Here is a 6000-nt window from a genome sequence, read left to right on the forward strand (position 1 = left end):
GAAGATATTAATGAGAAAGTGACATTTGAGAACAAATTTGCCTAATATCAGAAGTCTTGAATGTGTGTATGCACACAAACACACTCAGACACACATACACACTGTAGGTAGGTAGGAGAGGGAGATACAATTCTAATATTATCAAAAGGTATAGCCTGAGGATCTGGATCAATTTGGAAACAGTGGTATCAGAGCTGCACATCTTGTGGTAATACCTAGAAGGAAAAGCCAGAAGCAAAGTTGTTACAACCTGACACTGGTAGGACAGTTGCAAAAGTGACCCTAAGGCTATAATTAAGTGGTAAATATAGATTAAATTGGCAGGATGAGCCTAACCACTAGGTAAAATAAATCATGGAGTGGAATAAGAGGGTTATAGAAGATAAGGAAATTTTCAATAAGCATATATTAAACATTTATGGTGTCTGAACGTATATTTTACAATGATATCTCACTTCGTACGCTAATAGCTTTAGGAGATGCATAGGTTTACCCCCATTTGGCAGTTGAGGAAAATGAGACACAGAATGGTTAAGTGACATGTTCACTTGTTCCACAATAAACTTTATATAGTTTTCTTCTCTAGTCCAGTATCTAATTGAAGACCTTGCAATGCATTTCATTGTCATGAATCTTCATTCCACTTTAATATGGAATAGTTCCTGAGGTTTTCTTCATGTTTGTTGACCTTGATGTTTTTGAAGAGTCCAGGCCCATTGTAGAATGCCTATTAGTTTGTGTTTGTCTGATGTCTCCTTGTGGTTATTTCCATGTTCTTGTTTTTGTTGTTTGGAAATAATAGAACAGGAGTGTTGTATTCTCTTCAATGTATCAAATCAAGAATCACGTGATTCCTCAGTATGATATCCTCAGTATTAGTGATATTAACTTTGATCACTTGGTAATATAGTGTTTAACAGGCTTCTCCACTGTGAAATTACTATTTTCCCCTCTTATAATAAATAATTTGTGGGGAGATACTTTGAGACCATATAAATATACTTTTCCCCATTAAGTGTTAAATCACTGGTTTAGGATCAATGAAGATTTTCTAACTTTATCATCCCTCTATAGTTAGTTGGCATGCTCCTGTAAGGAAGAGTTCCCGTTCTCCCATGTTTATTAATTTATTCATTTATTTAGTTATATTAGTATGCCTCATGATTTCTTACTCCATTTAAATATTTTGGTGCTCAATTTGTCTGACAATTGGCTAATAGGAGCCCTTCAGGCTGGCTCTTATGACCTTTTAATACATCCATGAAAAAGGGAATATTACCATGAAAGAGGGGACATTATTAACAACCTTACAGAAAAAAGGGATTGTAAAGAAACAATTGTATGCCAACAAATTAGATAACCTAGGTGAAGTAGACAAATTCCCAGAAAGACACAAATGATCAAAATTGATTCAAGACAAAATAGACAATCTAAATAGACTAAAAATAAGAGATTGAATTAGAAATCAAAAAAATTCACCACAAAGAAAAGCCTAGGACCACATGGCTTCACTGGTGAATTTTATCAAACATTTAAAGATGAATTAATACCAGTTCTTCACAAACTCTTCATAAAAATAAAAGAGGAAGGTACACTTCCTAACTTCTTATATGAGGCCAGCATTGCCCTGAGAGCAAAATCATAAAATATATACAAGAAAACAAAGTAAAGAATACTATCCCTTACAAATATGTAAAAACCCTCTTTAAAAATACTAGCAAACTGAATCCAGCAGCATATTAAAAAGGATTGTACACCATGACCAAATGGCATTTAACTCAGAAAATGCAAGGTTGGTTCAAATACACAAATAAATCAATGTAATACACCATACTAATAGAATGAAAGTGAAAAAACACAAGCTCATCTCAAAAGAAGCATAAAAAGCATTTGAAAAAATGCAACACCCTTCCATCATAAAAACATATAGCAAACTAGGAACAGAAGGGAATTAACTCCACCTGATAAAAGTTATTTGTGAAAAACCGATGGTGAACATCACACTTAATAGTGAAAGACTGAAAGCTCTCTCTGTAAAATCATGAGCAAGCAAGGATGTTCTTGCTACTTCTGTTCATCATTGTATTAACGGTTCTGGCAAGGTTAAATAAATGGCATCCGAATTGGAAAGGAAGAAGTAAAACTATCTTTGCTGATGACGTGGTCTTAAATGTAGAAACCTCTAAACAATCAATGAAAAATGCCTATTAGAACTAATAAACAAATTCAGCAAAATTGTAGGATAGAAAGTCAATACATAAATGTCAGTTGTATTCCTATATGGTAGGAAATAACAATCCAAAAATGAAATTAAGAAAGCAATTCCATTTACAGGAGTATCACAAATATTAAATAATAGGATTAAATTTAGCAAAGAAGAGTAAAACTAGTACACTTAAAACTACAAAATATTGAGAATTCGCTGGCGGTCCAGTGGTTAGGACTCGGTGCTTTCACTGCCATGGGCCTGGTTTCGATCCCTGGTCAGGGAACTAAGATCTCGAAAGCCCCATGGCGCTGCCAAAAAAAAAAAAAAAAAAATTACAAAATATTACCACCTCCCCGCCCCCCCCAAAAAAAAATAAAATGAAAAAGACTTAAATAAATGGAAAGGCATCCTTTGTTCATAGATTAGAAGATTTAATATCATTAAAATGGAAATACTCCTCAAATTTATCTAGAGTCAGTATCATCCCTATCAACATTCCAACTGCCTCTCTTTGCAGAAATTAACAAGACGACCCTAAAATTCATATGGAAATGCAAGAGACCAGAATAGTCAAAATAATCTTGACCGTGGTGAGCAAAGTTGGAAGACCCATATTTCTGAATTTCAAAACTTACTACGAATCTATGGTAATCAAGTCTCTTTGGTAATACTAATACAAAGATAGAAATGTATATCCATGGAATAGAATTTGGAGTCCATAAATAATCACATGTATTAGTGGTCAATTGATTTTCAATAAGGCTGCTAAGGCAATTTAATGGGGAAAAGGACAGTTGTTTGTTTTGTTTTTAACAAATGATGCTGGGCCAACTCAATAACTGCACACAAAAGAATAAAGTTGGACTACTACCTTACACCATATAAAAAAATAACTTGAAATGGATCAAAGACCAAAATATAAAAGCTAAACGTATAAAATTCTTACAAGTAAACAGGTATAACTCTTCACAGTCTTGGATTAGGCAATAGTTCCTTAGATATGACACTCAAAGCATGAGTGACAAGAGAACAAATATATAAATTGGACTTCATTAAAATTAAAAACCTTTTTGAATGAAAGGATAGTATCAAGAACGTGAAAAGACAACCCCCAAATGGGAGAAAATATTGGGAAATCATATATCAGATAAGGATTTAATATCCAGAATATATAAAGAACTTTTACAATTCAACAAAAAGTAAATATCCCAATTAAAAAATGGGCAAGGATCTGAATAAATATTTCTCCAAAGAAGATATACAAATGGCCAATAAGTACCTGAAAAGATTCTTGACATCATTAGTTACCAGGAAAATGCAAATCAAAATCACTATTAGATGCCACTTCACAACCCCTCTTATGGTTTTTATATAGTCAATATAAAAGTGCACTTATTTTACCTACATATTTTCTTTTTCATTACTCTGCATTTGTTTCTGCACCTCTCTTCCCTCCTGGATCATTTTTTTTAATCTGCCAGAATGATTTTCTTTAATCTTGTTTTTAAAGATTTCTTAGAGACATATTTTTAGTTTTTATTTGTCTCAGAATATTTTTATTTTACCTTCTTTATTAGTGAGTACTTTTTCTGGGTATAGACTTTTAGTTTGACCATTGTTTTCCTTCATTTCTTTGAATATAACATATCATTGCTTTCTGAACACTGCTGTTTCTGTGAGTCATATTATTCAAACAAAATGAGATACAGAACACAATATTTATGTATGTAACAAAACACAAAAACCTACATTTTCATTGTCATGTAAAAATATTTTATCTCTTTTAATAAATAAAGGAGAGCCCCTGGGTTTGCGTTTTCTAAATTAATATTTATTCATAATTGATGTTATACTTTTATCTATGAAGACTAATTTCAAGTAGATGAACTGTGAGGGTTCGTAATCTTAGGTTTGGAAGTTACTCAGGGAATAATTGGCCCTTCCTATTGACTCATAAGTGACAGAAATCCTGCCGAAGATACCCTGAGATCCCTCTTGAGTATCAAGAGGTACTTGGTATGGTGACCATAGCTCAGGCACACCACTGGTTGAAAGAAAAACTCAGATTCTTCACTGAACACAGGCAGAGCAAATGAAAAGAAGGTAGGCAGTATGCCCTTAAGGAGTTTGTAGTTTAATGTAAACAACAGTTTCATTAGAGACAGGGATGCAACAGAAAATAAATAGTGTAGTACTGTTGAAAAACAAATAGATTATCTTCCAGAGCTTGCAGGTAGATAGTGGGTCCAGAAAGCTTCCTGAAGATCTTGACCATCCAAGTTGTCTTATGTGAAATCTTAAAAATAGCCAACCATCCTGCCTCATGTCCATGCTACTCTTTATTCTGTCATAAAACACAAGCCTTTCCTTAACCCCATGTTATTTTAGAGTTCCTCTGTTTCCAAAATCCACCTTTGCACTGTTGTCCTTCCTCAAACTCTGGGACCTTTAAGATCTCACTAAATGTTAAATCAGCACATGCCATCATCATCCTGACTGAATCTTCCCTCTACCTGATAAAACTAAGATTCCATATCCCCTGTAGACACTGATTTCTGGTAATCCTTTTCAGCAGATGCTTATTTTAAGGTAGGAAGTCAGCTTCTTCATCCTTTTCCTCCTAGGCACCTCTTCTGACTATCACTCTACACTCACTTAAACCCGGCCTCTCATTTACAGCAGGGGTTAAATTTGCACAACAAACAATCAGATGGCCTGGAAGAAAATTCTGCTGTACTGCTTACTGAAAGTTTATTTGACCTTTCAGTGCTCATTTGTAAACTGGGGAGAAGAGCAGTATATCCCCCATAGGGACATTTTGAGGATTAAGTTAATATTATACATGTATTAGTTCCTGGCTCACAGAAAGTGCTTAATAAATGTTAGCAGTTATAATGGTTATTGTTTGAGGCTTATGATGCCCAGCAATACAACTTTCCCCTGCCCTCTTTTCACCATCTGTTTCGTCACTCATCACAATTTGAGTGACTTGGCCACCTGGTGCACAGTCTTTGCTTTACCCTAATATCTGCTTTCACTCCTGGTCACATGCAGAAATATCCATCTGACATCTTTGCACCTGGGATCTTCCCATTTCTGGATCTTACTATTCTCTGAACTTAAACTTCTGTGCCTTCTGTAATTTAGGCCCTTCATTTAATCCTTCAGTTTGTTAAGACAACAGACCTTTGCTTTTCTATGTTCTCCCATATCAATGAGCTTTCAGATTCACCTTTTTTTATATAGAGCATTCTGGCCAATACCCTCATCTCCTCTCTCCCTCTGTCCCTAAATGATTCCATGAGGCTGGATAAATACAAACATCTGCCTTCATTTATCTTGCTTTGGGACTATTGAATATTACTAGTGAACATTAGACAAACCTGAAATTTGGTGCTACTTTAGGTACATGATCACCATTGTCTATAGGGGCATTAGTATTTCCTGATAACCTTTCCAAATTGTCTTGTTTTATCCTATTTCTATTTTTCTTCCCATTCTTATTTAAGAATATAACTATTTAGAGAAATTTTCCTTAATACCAAGCTAGTTGGATGTTCCTCCTCCATGCTATTATAGTGTCCTACTTTATCTCTATCACAGCTCACATCAAACTGGGTGGTAATTTCTTCCTTAATTATCTCAATCTACCACTAGACTGTGAGCTCCTTAAGGACAGTGTACTAGGTTGAATAGTGTTGTCTCAAAATTCATATCCATTTGGATCCTCAGAATGTGACTTATTTGGACACAGTCTTTGCAGATATAACTGGTTAACTTAAGATGAGGTC

Source organism: Eubalaena glacialis, chromosome 1, assembly GCF_028564815.1.
Source record: "Eubalaena glacialis isolate mEubGla1 chromosome 1, mEubGla1.1.hap2.+ XY, whole genome shotgun sequence".
Lineage (NCBI taxonomy): Eukaryota > Metazoa > Chordata > Mammalia > Artiodactyla > Balaenidae > Eubalaena > Eubalaena glacialis.